Source organism: Anser brachyrhynchus (assembly GCF_964034855.1).
Source record: "Anser brachyrhynchus genome assembly, chromosome: 1".
Taxonomy (NCBI): Eukaryota; Metazoa; Chordata; class Aves; order Anseriformes; family Anatidae; genus Anser; species Anser brachyrhynchus.
Window position 1 is genome coordinate 193,465,567 of NC_137694.1, and position 16,378 is coordinate 193,481,944.

At 40.6% G+C, this 16,378-nt stretch overlaps 1 long non-coding RNA gene across 1 annotated transcript in view; it reads right to left on the minus strand.

Moving 5' to 3' along the window:
• Positions 1 to 9,100, minus strand: part of LOC308195088 — a 10,430-nt gene extending 1,330 nt beyond the window's left edge. Inside the window, exons 1-3 of the long non-coding RNA XR_013951257.1 lie at positions 6,164 to 9,100; positions 1,842 to 1,947; positions 808 to 864 (exon numbers count right to left, since the gene is read on the minus strand). This is a non-coding gene — a long non-coding RNA (uncharacterized lncRNA). The remainder of the gene's footprint in view (positions 1 to 807; positions 865 to 1,841; positions 1,948 to 6,163) is intronic.
• Between the last annotated feature and the right edge of the window lie 7,278 nt (positions 9,101 to 16,378).

The following is a 16,378-nucleotide window of genomic DNA, read 5'->3' on the forward strand; positions in this document are numbered from 1 at the left end:
CAGAGCCTTCCTACCCTCGAGCAGATCGACACACGCGCTTAGCTTGGTGTCATCTGCAAACTTACTGAGGGTGCACTGGACGCCCTCATCCAGATCATCGATAAAGATATTAAAGAGGACCGGCCCCAGTACCGAGCCCTGGGGGACACCACTAGTGACCGGCCTCCAACCAGATTTGACTCCATTCACCACAACTCTCTGGGCCCGGCCATCCAGCCAGTTTCTAACCCAGCGAAGCGTACGCCAGTCCAAGCCCCGAGCAGCCAGTTTCTTGAGGAGAATGTTGTGGGGAACTGTGTCAAAAGCCTTACTGAGGTCAAGGTAGACCACATCCACTGCCTTCCCCTCATCCACCAAGCGCGTCACTTGGTCATAGAAGGAGATCAGGTTCGTCAAGCAGGACCTGCCTTTCATAAACCCATGCTGACTGGGCCTGATCGCCTGCTTGCCCTGCAAGTGCCGCGTGATGACCCTCAAGATAATCTGCTCCATGAGCTTTCCTGGCACTGAGGTCAAACTGACAGGCCTATAGTTCCCCGGGTCTGCCCTGCGGCCCTTCTTATAGATGGGCGTCACATTGGCTAGCCGCCAGTCAACTGGGACCTCCCCCGATAGCCAGGACTGCCGATAAATGATGGAAAGCGACCTTACCAGACAGTCTGTATCCCACTGTGTTCTTTTCCCAACAAATAATAAGCCTAATTAATAAACTCTATTACTATCAAATAGTTGCACACAAGTAGTTACTCACAGCTTTTCATTTGCTGATCTGTAATAGGTTCCCACCGCAGTAATACCCATACATACTTCCTGTATTCTTTGTCCAGAGATCTTCAGCAGGAGATGTCCTTCTTTCACCTGCAGCTTATAAAAAAAAAAAAAAAGTAAGCCTTTGCTTATTTCCTAACCCATTAGTATTCTAGTTCCCTGAACCATAGTACAATATCTCTTATGCCGATTTGATCATAACTTGAGTTATGTATTAGACTTCCAGGTCTTTAAACACAGTCATTTAGAACTCAGCTGAATTTAAATGAAGGGGTGAGGGAAAGGGGTGTTCATCTTCTAAGCATCAGGAAGAATAGAGATTCATGGCTTCTCACACTAACCGTGAACATTCATTGGGCCTTCTGGTTATTTTAAGATATGCTCATCATCTTGTAAGTTCCTATGCTGCAAAGACCCAGAGGCTTCCCTACCCCTTCTTGTTCTACAGGGGGGATCAGCAAGTTCTCAGCCTAAAAGACATGACAAATCCCAGTTGTACTATCCACACATTTTTTTAGAAAAGGAGACTGAGAGAAAACCTCATCACTCTCTACAACTACATGAAAGGAAGGAGGTTGAAGCAAGGTGGGTGTCAGTCTCATTTCTCAGGTGGGACAGGATAGGACATGAGGAAACAGCCTCAAGTTGTGCCAGGAAAGATTTAGATTAGACATCAGGAAGAATTTCTTCACAGAAAGAGTAGTCAGGCATTGGAACAGGCTGCCCAGAGAAGTGGTGGAGTCACCATCCCTGGAGGTATTTAAGAGACGTGTTGACATGCCACTTAGGGACAGAGTTTAGTGGCAGACTTAGTGTGAGGTCATGATCAGACTTGATGATCTTACGGGTCTTTTCCAACCTAAATGATTCTATGATTTTGGAGGCATCTTCTCCTAGCCTTTGAAGTAGCCTATGGACTCAGGTATATCATGACACGGGGTTCCCATTAGCTTCACTGTGGCTACTTGACTGGAGTAGCAACGCAGGGGCAGGGCTCGCCTTCCCCACCACCCTGGCAAACAGTGGCACTGCTAACTTTATCCCCTCCCATACAGGCCTCAGGGGATGCCTACCTCCTCTCAGTGACTACAGGAATCCACATTTCCCTCCAGAGAAGCAGGAGCAGGAAGGGTATGCAGAGATAGACAGTACTTCTCTGTAACCATGCTTTGCATGTTTCTGTGTGTGAAAGAAACCATCTGTGACTCCTTTTGTCTGTTCAAAGAGTTCTTCCTCTAAGTGGTGGTTGTTGTTCACACTTCTTATTTAGGCTAGGAGATAAAACATCTCTATCAGTCATACCTAATTTATGACTTCAATATTTCCTTTGCAACCACAAGACCAAAAATGTGCATTTTAAGTTGTAAATAAAAGTCTGAGATTTATATGTAAGTACACTCTTCCAGGAGGTAGACAGAAAGCACTGGGATCTAATATAGGGTTTAATCCCTCCCTAGATAAGTTTAGCTCTCAATGTCCTAAAAAAAATTAGAATGCATTGTTCAAATCAGGTAGATTTTCTATCGTGTTATTTGATAGGCTAACAATAAGATAGTAAGATAGACATTGAATAAGTAACTGTATTTTCAAAAGTGACACATAACCCTGATATTTCCAAATGGACTTAGTGGTAGTTGTTGGTTAGTATTGTCCAAAATCAAGCTATATATTTAGCAACTGGAATATGGACATAGGATAACAATTTTAGATTTCCATCAGAAAACTCCTATTTTTAAGGCTCTACTATGTGACTGTACAATCAGTTTCCAGCATATCAAAAAGCTTCTTCTGCACGGTCAGATTAAACAATGATCTTTGCATGTGGCACATTTTTTTGTGAGAGTGAAAATGTACTTGGAAATCTCCCTATTTAAGTAATTTTCACAGTGCACTAGCTCAGAATCATTCTTGCTAATAATCTCTATACAGTGCAGTTGAAATTGTTACTCAGGTGCTTTAACTAAATAATAATAATAATAATAATAATAATAATAATAATAATCCTTTAGTTGGTTTCTGAAGACACCCCTCCTCTGCTTGATTTATAGGAACAGACCATAAGACCACAGTTTCACGTGGTGGTTGATCACATTTTAGGAAGTCTTGTAGTATAGGATTAAAAGCATTGCAGCTACATTACGCAAAGTCCTGAATTCATACAGTCTCACAATGCAACTTCAAGTGTATGTAAAAAATGTGAAGGTTATCTTTGTCCTAGAGGATTTGATATTGGACCAGGTATTATCTCACCAAGCTACTTTTGATTTCATGCTGAATCAAACAACTTTTGTCCTGCTGTAGACTGTATGAAAAAGGATAGCCACTATAAAAGTACCATAAACACTGTATCAAGTGCTCTTGCAGTGTAATAGAAATGCCATTATTCTGTATTCAGGCTTGATCTAGATTAAATTTTTATGGTAAGGTGATCCAGTATGTAAAAGTTTGGAACCAAGTCCTAAGACTTCTACCGATATTTTTAAGTGGGCAGTACTCCAGTAAGTGACCAGGATACTTACTGCTCTTGAAATACACTTGTCATAATTATTTATAGTTTTACTTAATTACAACCTCTGTTCCAGTAAAACATCCCATTCATTATTTTTCCAGAAGTTTTGAAAGTGGAAGGCAAAGTAAGATAGAAATTGATCTTTTTGAACAAGTGGATCCCAAGATCCAGATCCTACATAGTATTTGGCTATCAAACTATTTTAGTATCTTGAGTATTTTGGGTTGAAGTAATTTTACACACATATCAACATTGCACAGCACCTGGATTTTTTTCTACATCATCTGGAATTCAGAAGTAGTCAGTACAACTACTCTTACTAAAAATTTACTAAAATAAAATAGCATAGGACTGAAGAAAGAACTTAGATGGAACCTTAATGGTGCTGACAACAGTTCTACAACTGTAGTCATATGGTTTCTATAGCTAAGATTGAACAAATCGAGTTGCACATTTAAATACAGGAAAACAACAATGTATTATAGGGAAATAGCCAGGAAACTGGGAGACCTATCCTAGCTTCAGATGAGTAAATGGAGATTTAATGTTCTACCTTTTAACAATCAATTAAGTAACCACAGTTTCTTTCTACTTTACAGTTACCACCAAACAGTCTCTGACAACTTTATCTGGGAGATGAACAGAAATGGATTTGTATTAGTAACTAAGAAGAAATGCATAACTTTGAAAATCACATTGATAGGAACACCCGGTGTATGGCGATATTAGGATTGTCTTTGTAGGTTGATAATTTTGTGACCAGTTCCCAAACAGACCCACAGATAAGATCTTTAAACCTGTTGAATGGAGTAAAATGCGAAGTCAGGACATACAGTCCTATAAAAACATAAACTGGCAGCATCTTTAGCCTCTGAGAGCGGCAGTTAAGTTGGCTGAAGGATGCTCTTCTTTCTTCATTATTTCACTGTGTTACACAGGTAGCTGACTGCATAGTGATGATCTCTGAACCACTTTTCACTGTAATTCCTGCCATTCTACATAATTGCATATCAAGAAGACCTATATAATCTGTTATTTCTCTGCTGAGACTTCATTGAATTTTGATCCCTCTATGCCATTCATCCATTCATTTAAGCTACCTGGAGAATAAGTTTTGCACTTCTGTTTCTTACCACAAGTTCAGAAAAAAGAGTATTAGTTGCTTCTGATGGCCTTATTTGATTCCTCTGTATGATTTGAGCCTTATCCACACTTCTACAATGTATTCAGTTTTCCTTTTTGCGTTGTTTGCTCCTCTGATCCTTGAACATTTCTGTTGGGAGATGTAACAGATTCCTACCATAATATAGAAAATATATTTTAAATTCTTGATTAACTAAAAACTTTTGTAACACTCTCAGAACAGTCTGCATCTCAGGATGTTGGAATAGGCTTCCCTGAAGTGATTTTGAAATATACAAAGAATGTTTTATAACAGTAAATACAGTGCTTCTCACAGGCAGCTCTTCTCTAGGTTAAACATTCACACTGTCTGGACGGACTGCAGTCTGTGTTCACAGATTTATGCTTATTTTTTCAAATACAGTATCGCCCATTTTGCACAGTATGGTCTCCTGAAAGTTCACTTGGCAAGAAACAGTTCTTGCTAAGTATAAAGCGTGAAATCTGGCAATAAAGTTTTAAATTAAACCCAGTGTTTTTCAGCCTACATCCTGGCAACTGCTGTTTCACTAAAAAGCAGCAATTTGTAACCAGCACTATCTGTAGAGTGTAAGAGGGTACAAAATGAATGCTCATCTTTCTGCATTTAATGTTTTATTTATTTATTTAATAGACTATAGGGTTGTATAATACAATATCCAGTACTTGTATTGGTAACAGGATAAATCCAATGGTATAATGACATACCTAATCAAATGTTCTACACTGCAGTTTCACTTGAATATACGTTCCACGGTATCACTTAAGGGTATCACTTATTCCCACTGTGTTACTGACTTTATAATAAACATCTTAATATCTGTTTCAAAGAATTTGCATTTTAAGCATGTTCAGTTTAACTTTATATAGTCTAACATACTAATTAATATTGAGCTTTAAACAAGTTCCAAGAGATCAATCAGTATCTGCTGTAAAACGTATTGCAATTGTAGTTTGAAATGAAATTAAATTATAGAAATTGTATAAAAAAAGACGGTGCATATTGACATAATATCTAAGGCAGACTTTAGAAGGAAACAATTAGTTGAGAATATATATATCTACCCAAAACATTCCACTTAGCTTCCCTAGCACACACATTGCTTTTCCCTCCACTGTCAGAATTAGCTTGAGGCAATCTTAAAAAAAAAAAAGTTCTCATTAGCTATTTGGATAAATATTATTGAGGAGCATTTAATATATTTCTTTGACAGACTTTTTAAAAATGAGCTTGTGCTACAATAGCTTTTCTGAGATACCTAATGTTACTGTTATCTATGCTTTACTTCAAAACATCACCCCAACTCAACTCATTAGCTAAAAACTAATTAAATAGTACACATATAATGCTCTAGAATTTATTTTGTCTTCGGAATTTTAGAAGTTTGAGTAGCTTGTATTATCTACTAGTTTTAAAATCAATGTAGAATTTATGCAAGTATTTAGATAAGAGTACAAATATAAGTCCTTCTGTTGGGTCAGATCAGTCAGTGGCAACCTAAAAACCGTAGAAGTCTAAAGTGCAGATTGTAAGTGCCTTTATTTACTAAAGATTGATGTAATATGCTTTCCTTTAAAAGTTATTCTGATGAGGAGCACTTGAAAAAAAAAAAAAGTGTACTTCAAGAGATGCTATTGAATTAATACAAAGTTATTTGTTTCATCCTTCTACACCTCACTTACAAGATGCATTGAATATACCTATGCTGCACCATGAAAGCTAACCCAAAGCTGCTACCAAGGTCCCATTTCCCAGTGGGGATGATGGATGTGGAGCTGTGACTGAAGCATTTTCCCCATCCTGCCCCAGACCCCAAGGCAGACCCGAGCACATCCACAACCACTTTTTCAGGTTAACATTCCCAGAGCCAGTCAGTGCTGGCCACGACAAGGTGGCGGTGAATAGGGCAGGGTTGCCTGCAGCCCCTCTGCTGAGGGTACTGTGAATGCTCTCCAGAAAAGGGTCTAATGGAAACAAGAATCAATAAAAAACTTTATCATCTCTCATATATATTTCTTGTTGAAGGAGCAGCAACTATCCTCAGTAAGTAGTGTGCAGGAGTGTGCATACAGGGGTACAAGGCACCGTCAAGCCAGGTGACGGAGGGCTGAGATGATCCCATGCTGGGAGATGGCCACAAAACTTCCAGACCTGAGCACAGGCATCAGCGTAGTCACGTGCTTTACTACACACAAAAATAGAGAATATACTTCTGAAGATTTCCTCTTGAGTACAAAGTCAATTTTAAGATTATGTAAATCTTAGCCTAGCAATTAAAATTGATTGTATCCAAAGTGTATCTGTATACACTTTGCCCTCTTATGGGAATGCATGGATATCTCAGATTCCAGCGTTGTTGAAAATGGCAGGAACCTCAAGCTCCACTAACTTTTAGGGTGACATTTGGAGCTCGGTTTTACCTCACGACGACTTTCCCAAACGACCTGGAGCTTCACTCGCCACGCGGGTTTAGACAGCTCGGCGGCCCGCGCCCTCTTTAAAAATGGCGGCCGGCCCACGTAGATCCCGACGGGAGTGAAGTCGCTGTCGTCTTCGGGCCGCCATTTTGAGAGCGGCGGCTTTGTGGCGGGCTGGGCCCGGCGGGGGCTGGCGGGCGGGGAGCTCGAGCTCGGCCCGGGGAGAACAATGGCACAGGGTGGTTGTTCCGGAAAAAAAAAGGAAAAAAAAAAAAAAAAAAAGGCGCATCGGCCTGTGATCTCAGCCCCGTTGAGAAAAATGGGAGGCGAAGGCTTTGTGGAAGAGATCAATTATTCATGAGGATCCTTACAGGAGATGTGTGTCAGCCAGCCGCTGCTGACTGATAAGCCTCCAGTTACAGGGGGAAAAAGTAATAATTAAAAAAAAGGAATTGTGCCATCAGTGCAAAATAAGTGTTTTAAAAGACAGTCTATAGTAGTACATCTGCTAAAAAGATGGTAAGAGATTAGAATGAGGGATACATGGTGCCATGAACGGTTTTGCAATTGTAGACCAATGGTGAGAATTACCATATACATAACATGTGCGTGTGTGTGTGTGTATACATGTGTGTATGTGTAATATCATTAAAGCAATTCACCCTTTGAAAACCAAACTGGCCACTTACTGTAACTGCTGCTAAATCCATTGCTGTTCACATAGCCCAACTCCTCTACTTTGCCCTTTCAGCTGCCTACTATTCTACCGCCAATTTTTGTGCTGATTGCAAAGTATTTTACTTTTCACACCATTCAGCCTTCTGTCTTTTATGGAAGCTTTTAATGGTTTCCAGGTGGTAGTGTGATACCATGCTAGAGAAAATCGCTTCAGCCCTCAATGTATTTTGGTATTTTGACCAACCATCACCGTGTCCCTCAAGCATTCTGGCTTGGGATTCAACTAACAACAGCAATATGAAGAAGCCATAGTGATGTTTCCATGCTGTCAGATGCAACACTTCCGTCCTACTGCATTTGCTCAGCAGGTCTTTATGTGCTGGTCCCCAGCACTGCTCATGCACCTTCTTTCTTCTAGCCTTCCAAACCAAGCAGATTTGTTTTTTGTTTTTATCATCCATGTTCTAGACCTGGCCATATCTGTTTTGGTAGGTGGGCTGGATGCCACCAGTTATTTTCTATTTTGTTCCTGTTATTGACCTGTATAGCTTCATACAATTCATGTGCAGCTTGGAAGGTTGCCTTTTGCCACCTTTTAATGTAACAACATGGTGGTTGACCTCACCATATGCTCAGTTGTGTGTAGTAACATCATGTCTTTGTCTATGATTATAGCAGAAAGTCTCTTTTGCCTTCTCAATTCAAACATATTTTTCATGGTTCCTTTGCTGTTCTTCTCAGAAGTAGGAGATCAGTTCTTTAGTCCACTGATTACCAAATTAAGCTAATTTTTAGATCCTGAAAGGATGCAACCTCATGGCTCAAAACTGCCAAATCAGTGCTCCATTTCTCCACTTAGCTTTTGATATTCAGTCTTGCAGCTGTCCTTATGGCCAATTTTGCCTATGCTCAAATTACCTTCAGTGCAAAGCCACTTAAACTCAGCTGCAAGGCATAGGAGTAGTTTGCCAGAGTGTGGCCCTTCTGGCCCTGTCCAAGGAAAGTCTCCTCACTTCTTTCTACACCCTATCACAGCATAATGTGTGAGCATTGGGCTAGTTTGAGAAAAAGTGTCTCCACTAGGTCACAGCTGTCCCTTGAGTATCCATCAAGCCCATCTGCGAAAAGCTAAATTACTGACTTTTTGTCACCATACAGTTCCAGTTTGATTTGTCCATTCCAGTGGAATCAGACATGGGTCATTGGACATTCCAGGGTCCTGGAATACCACTGAGTTCCAGGTGCTTCTAGATCATGACTTTTTTTTTCCAAACTTCACACTGTTTTACCCACACTCTAAACTAGGCATTGATCCCTAGCCAGTAGGAACAGAAAAAACAGGCTTGGGCATGTGGGCATCCCATTGTGTAAATGCTATGGGTTGGTGCTTTTGCATGTGTGTGTGGTGCTTTGTACATTTTTTTGCATTGCCCATATTGCAGTGTATGTTGCATTGAGGATACCTCATTGTGAGGCATCGTGATCACGAGCTGATTTGCAGAGTTATAATAGGGGTATCTGGCTTATAACTTCTTTTATTCTTTCAAGTCCTGTTCCTACAAGCAGTACCTTCAGTCCTTTGCCTGATAAAACAATGACCACAGTGTCCCAATTTTTGTCACAATTGGAACACCTAATGAACAGTAGTTGCTTTGGGGATTTGTCCTGCTCACATTTCTTTCATAGGATAACTGGGATTTTGTGTGTGATAATATACTGTTAACCATGGGAATTTATACTTGAAGAGTTCTTTTCATCTGAGGATTCAGAGTGCTTGGAAGTTAATTCAGATTACAGTATATTACCCTTGTGAAGCGAGTAAACATTTTCCCCAGTGCAGAAACTGAGATATTAAGAACATCAAGAATTTGTAGACTGTATGTCCTGTAGACACCTGTATAAAAGTAACCTTATTTTTTAATATAGTGAGTATTTATGGCATTCACTAGGTTTAGCCTCTAACTTTTGTCACCTGCTATTGAAAATACTCAAGTAAGTTGCCCAGGTTGACAGGGTAATGTGTTAAATGTGTTTGCAGGAAGTATCTCCCTTTACTTGGTCTGACATTTGAACAGAAACCCAATTTTAGCTCCCTTTACAGTCTTTACTGTACTTTTGTACCAGAAGGGGAAATAAACAAACAAACAAACAAACAAAAAATTCATATATGTAGTCTCTCTAGTCTATCTAGAAGCCGGCAAAATGCGATGTGATGTTATGTCTTAACTTCTATGTGAGACAGTAGGTACAATTCCTAACAGATTTCTTCATTGCTGGGCAACCAAGCAATCTTGCTATGCTACAGATTTAACCAGTGACTTGCAGTAACTCTCATGCAATGCAGCAGCACTGTAAGGACCCACGGGAGCGGTTGTGTAACTAATGTGGTGACAGGGAAGCACACAAGGCAACAATTCCCCTCTAGAAGGCTTAAATGTCCTACCCAACAGAAGTAGGCATTGGCTAGCTACAGGAGGGTCATCTTTAAGTGAGAGACATTTTTCTTCGAGAATAGACTATCACTACAAGGTTGTCTGACTTGGAGGCATGTGGAGCGAGTGGTTGATTGTATTTGTTTGTTAAATGAACTAAACTGGCCTTTCATTTACTTAGGGATTAAAGCTTGCTTGAGAGACTTAACTGGGGCACCTGTGGCCTTCTTTATTCTGGTCTGGAAAGAAATAAAATGGATTATACTGGGCTATTACATGGACTATAACCTTCGGAAAAAAAAGTGGGTCTACATTTAATTTTTTCATTAGTCTCAAAGTTTTTGGTTAATTTTACTATAGCAATTCAGCGTGTTAGATTTCTCTGCTGCCTGCCTGTTGGCTGAGCTATCTCCTTGCCAAGGTAACTTTATCTTAGTCCCAAGAAGAGCTGGTAGCAATAAATACCTGTCCATGCCTCATTTGCTCCAGTTCAGCCTACTATTTTAGCCCATGTTCACTTTGAAGAGTTGTGTACCAGAAAGCTGGCAAGACTTAGAGGAGAAATGGCTGACACAGGGATAGAAAAGTTTTAAACTGCATCAGGATGTGCTAGGCTTCCTCCACAAATTCCTCAGGTGAAGTTGTTATAGGGACATGCTCTTTGTCATGCTCAGGCAGATGGATACATCCGAATTCCTGATCTCAAAGGAGATAGTACTCCCGGGGCGTGTTTACTTTAGGGAGTGTTTCTTCCTTGCCCTCAGGGAAGGTGAAGCCTCTTAAACAAACTCTGTTTGAGACTAGCGTAAAGTGTGGTGCTACATTTATTTGCTGTCAACACTTCTTGAAACAACCATTCATTTGCTTCTCTTCCCCCCACCCCCCACCCCAGTTTATTTCTTTAGCTGGACCCAATCCCATTCATATGTGGCTGTATAAGCAGCTGAGAAATGTGTTAAAAAAAGAATGGGACAGCAAAAAATGTCGGGAAAGAATGGAGCAGAGGTTCTTTAAAACAGCACAAGTGGTGCTGCTAGGCATAGCCATAGTCACGTGAATTAGATTCTCAGAGTTTGACAAAAATAATAAATAAATATATAAATAACATGTTTAAAACCCGATCTATGTGTGGTATAATTCTAGACATACACCCAAATTAGCAAATAATATGAAAAGAAACTATATTTTCTGACATCAAGTTTAGCAACCGTACACATCTTGCATCATTTTTGTTGTCTTTTTTTTGTTTGTTTTAAAGGTAAAACTGCACATCTCCTACTTGCATCTACTCCTTAGACAGGTCAACATTTTTCTCTTAAACATTTGGCATCAACTGATTTGCGGAAATCAAACTCTATGACCTCGGAATAGTTATAAAGCAGGTACGTTTATTCAGCGCTGCGCACACACGCCGGGCTCAGGGGGGATAACTCCACCTAGCTTGCGCACCAACGGTTACTGGTAGTGTGCTTACATTAGTGGGATATATACATATTCATTTCATTTCATTTCCTTAAAGTCTCTTGCGTATTAATCAGGTCTCCGAAGAATCATTAACGTAGGTTCCTGTCCCTATTCGCAGGCGTACTGGAGGCCTTGGGTGGTCCTCCGGCGTACTCTGGTGGTCTTTTGTTGAAGGCCAGAAGTCTTCCTAGCTGCTAATCTGGCCTTTCTGTCTTCGACAGACTTCAGCAGTTCTTGCTGCTTCCGTTATCTATGCATACAGTCTTTTACTCCCTTATCTTTGGGTCGTTAACCTACAATTGTGCTAGCTAAGACCTAGGAATTAACATCCTTCATCTTGTTCCCTGTCTCACAACTACCTGTCAAAGATAGTATGGTGAACTACTCAGGCTTTGGGGTTTCTCTGTTATGGCAGTTCCTGAATTCGTGCATGCTAAACTACAAATCACAGCCTCCATAAAAAAATAAATAAATAAAATAAAAATTAAAAATTAAAATGTCAGAACAATGTTTCAGCTCACCTAATTTCACGTTATTTCAGAGTGTTGATTAAGTAATTGTTAAGCTATTGAATTTTCAGAATATTAAAATATTTTGACCTGAAGAAAATGCTCAGAGATAATAAATACTATTTCTTGTCTAGCTGTAAGAGTGATTGATGGTTATGAGTGAAATCAAAGAGGTTTAGATAAAAATATTAGATAAACTACTGAAAAATGAATTTATACATTCCTAATGGAATTAAATTCCTTTCCTAGCTAAGCATAAAACCCAATCCTAGACTTGAAAAGGACAAATAAAAAACACAGAGAAATGTCTCATACCTTTCCAGATTACAGTCACCACCTATTGCAAAGATTCTCAAATAGTTCAGATTATAGAATATTTTCAGTGGAATTGTGGAAGAGTTGGTCAATTCACAGAGAAATATTATTACGTCCCAATTAGGAAATGAAAAGAAATTACTGTAGAAGGATGAATTATGTAAGAAAAATTACACAAGAGATTATTTTAATCAGAGATTAGAGAACATGCAAATAATCAAAGGCAAGATAGGTATTTTCCCACAGATTGTGACAGAGATGATTTGGAGTGAAAGACAACGTACCACGTGCCATCTACTACATCCTATTGGAAATCATATGAATGTTCCCTCAGTTGAATGGAAACCTTTAAAAGCCAAATTGTTCTCACAGAATCACAGAGTGTTAGAGGTGGGAAGGCACCTCTGGGTCCATCTGGTCACACCCCTGCCCGAGCAGGGACACCCAGAGCAGGCTGCCCGGGACCACGTCCAGGCGGCTTTTGGAGATCCCCAAGGAGGAGACCCCACAGCCTCTCTGGGCAGCCTGTGCCAGGGCTCCGTCACCCGCCCAGCACAGAAGCGCTGCCTGGTGCTCAGAGGGAACCTCCCATGTTTTACTAGATGCCCATTACTTACTCTTTGAATTGAACCATTTCACTAACCCAGCATAAATTAGTTCAGCAGAAAACTGTGTACGGTTTTCTGTTGGTTAGTGAACTGTATGGATAGTGGAAGAATCTGCTGGACATGAGAGCAGCATGAGCACCATATGGCCAAGGGTGAGAGGAAGGCAGGGAAGAGAGAAGCAGTAGAGGAAGGAAGGGAGTGTTTATTCCCCCTTTGCTTTGTTTACTCCTGTGACAATGAACTATTAGATCAGCTTGGCTGTTTGTGGAAATGTATCTTAAGCATAGTGTGAGCACTGTTACTAGATCACTATATGTGCAGACTAAGAATCCATCCCTTTAATAAAGGAAACAGTTCATAGCTCATTCAAAGCCCAGTTTCTTTGTTGCCTACTAATGCAGTGAAATCTTATTCAAAATCATTAGGACAATACAGAAGGCACTGAAAAGAATTGTACACAACCCCCAGAAAAGTCTCTAGAGTAAGAAACTGAGATAGGAACCTGGAACTACATTACCTCAACATCAACAATCTCATTGCCAGCCCTGTCTCCTGCTTATCTAGCATTTGAGCATTAGCTATTAACAGCATCTCTAGCCTTTTCCCTGCTTCCAGCTATGCTAAGTTTCACACATTTACTGTGATACTCTCACAATTGTCTTTTGTCAAAGGCGTTTTTTCACAACCTCTCAGTGCGATGCCACAGCCCTCTCCTATTCTGTGAACCCATGCTCCAGATGGAGTGGCTCAGCACTTCCCTACCACTGGCACCTAAATGCATCATGGAGCAAAAGAGAGGTGCTGTGTGGGTGAGCGAGCCCTGGCACAGTCTGCCCAGAGAGGCTGTGGGGTCTCCTCCTTGGAGATCTCCAAAAGCCACCTGGACGTGGTCCTGGGCAGCCTGCTCTGGGTGTCCCTGCTTGAGCAGAGCTTGGACCAGATGGCCTCCAGAGGTCCCTGTCAACCTCAACCGCTCTGTGATGCTGTGATCAGGGTCTGTCCTACACTTAGAGGGCTTATCCTCAGTGGTTGGCAGCATACTCCTCCCTCAGCTTCAGCCCAGTGCTCCTCCCTTACTGATGTAATCCCAACAAATTTTTCTAGCATCATGAATGTGTCACAAGTATTGAGGAAGAAAACAACTGATGGGTGAGGGGATTACTGTTTTTAAGGACCTCGTGCTGTACCAATAACATGACTCAATTTTGAGTGACTCCACTGCAAAATTCACTGTTGTATGTTTCCATCACCATAGCGTGTGATTATTTGGATGGTAGCTGTCCTGTAGAGGCCATAATCACAGACAGACTGGTGGTGGATCATTTTCATAGTGTTTAAAGTATGGAATGAAGAATAGCAGTCAGGTCTGGGATTTGGAGCAGCTCCTATCAGGGTTAAAGTGTCAGCGCCTGGTTAAAGTTTGCCCGTGTGTAATGTGACTCGGGAGGACTGAAGAGGGAGAGATGGGCTTCGGGTCCAGAGAAAGGTAAATATGCACAGTGGGAAGTGCAAAGAGGACGTTCTCCGGGGCCTGCAGGCTGTTTTGTTTGGGCTAATTGCTCAGCTTCATGGTAAATTGCAGCTGCCTGAGTTTGTGTTAAACTGGTCTGAAGAAAATGGCCTGAATGAAACGCGGGTGTGGCACTGTTTTCTTTCAGTTTTTGCAGCCAGTTTAGGTCTCTGCCAGTCACTTTGTTCCCCACAAACCACTTCTACTTCCAAACATAATCCCGGGGACTCTCAGGAGCCTTTACCCTATGATGTGCTGACAGCACACTGAATGATTGCTGAGGGATAAATTTAGGGTTAAATGTATTTGAGGGATGCCTCCTTAAGGCTTTTACCTTCCCACTTTCCTTAGTAGTTAACTGTCACTCTTCTAGAGAATAGGTGAAGACACCATACTGAAAAACATTCCAAAAGAATTGCATTGTATGCATTGATTATATGAGTGAGGAAAGTAGCTTTGAAAAAGTTACATAAATTTTGTCAAGCTTAAATGTCAATCTGACATGTATGTTTTCACAGACAAATGTGTTTACATATATTTTCAGTCCTTGTTTCCCTGAGACCAGTGTTGTTTTAAAGAATAATACTGACGTCTCAGATAATTCTGAAATACTGCCTTTTCTTTCATTTTAAAAATATATATATTAATACTGCATGTATAGAGGTGTCTAGTAACTGTATTAGGTTATATTCTACAGATTATTTTACAAATGATATTCATACATTTTTCTCTCCATGTAAACACAATAAATTTGTCTTGTTGAATTATGCTAATATTGAGAACAGAGAAAGGAGACCTGCCCACCAGGTTTAAAAATAGAAAATCCAATTCATCCTGTCCATCTGGGACCAGCGAGATAATTTTATTGTAGGTTTTCTGTCTTTATTTTCACTTGATTTATTCTATTGAAGTTCTACTGATAATACCGGTATTTGTCACCAGATGGCACTGCAATGTCATTATCTTGTAACAACTTTTAAAGACCGAGTACTAGTCGAGTATTCATCAGCTAATTACAAAGTAAGCGTACATCATTTCGTCGGATAGTATTAAACACTTCTTTCTCCACACAATCATGTTTATACCCTAAGGCTTGCTGGCACAGCTATGACAGCTACTGTTTTTAATATTCATAATTTAACTTTGTAAGAATAACTGAATAGTGTAGACCAAAACCTACACTAAGCTTAATTGTCCAGATATTGCCATGAGTAATATTTCAGGCAAACATGGTCTTTAATTGCAAGAGATGAACAGTAGCAGCAGCAGCTCCCACCTGTGGCGGGTCTTGCACACCTGAAAGAGGTGTGCCTCAGTTTCCTGGCCCTGCCCTTCCAACTCGGATCCCAACTTCAAGCCATCAGCCACTGACTATAGCATTCCCACTTTGTCATTGCAGAATTTCATGCTTCCCCTTGTTTCTCTCTTCCAGTCATGTGCTCCCAAATGGGTCGCTCCCCTCCATGCCCTACTTAACCTCTCAGTCCGAGTGCTCCCTGGTATATTCTGTCATGATCTTCCACTGCAGATTGAGTTACAAGTACAGATCTTACCTGTGACTCGTTGCAGGAATAGGGACTAGACAAAGCAGAGACATTTAATGCCTTCTTCGCCTGTCTTCAACACCAGTTATGTTGGAGGACTATGACTGTGATAACAAAAAACTCCCAGCCAACCCTGAACTTGTGCAGGATTTGCTGTTCCAGCTGCATGTATATAACTCTATGGGCCCAACGGGATTCATCCCAGGGTACTCAGAGAGCTGGCTGATGTCATCATCATGAAACCTCACTCAATTATTTTTCAACAGTCTTGGGATTCTGGAGAGGTCTCAGTTGACCGGAAACTGGCAAACATCGTTCCACTTTTCAGGAAGGGCAAGAAAGAAGACCCTGGTAAATTACAGGCCTGTCAGTCTCTCTTCAGTGCCTGGTAAAATTATGGAGAAAATTATTCTGGGAGTTATTGGAAAGCACCTGAAAGAAAACGCAGTCATCAGTCAAAGT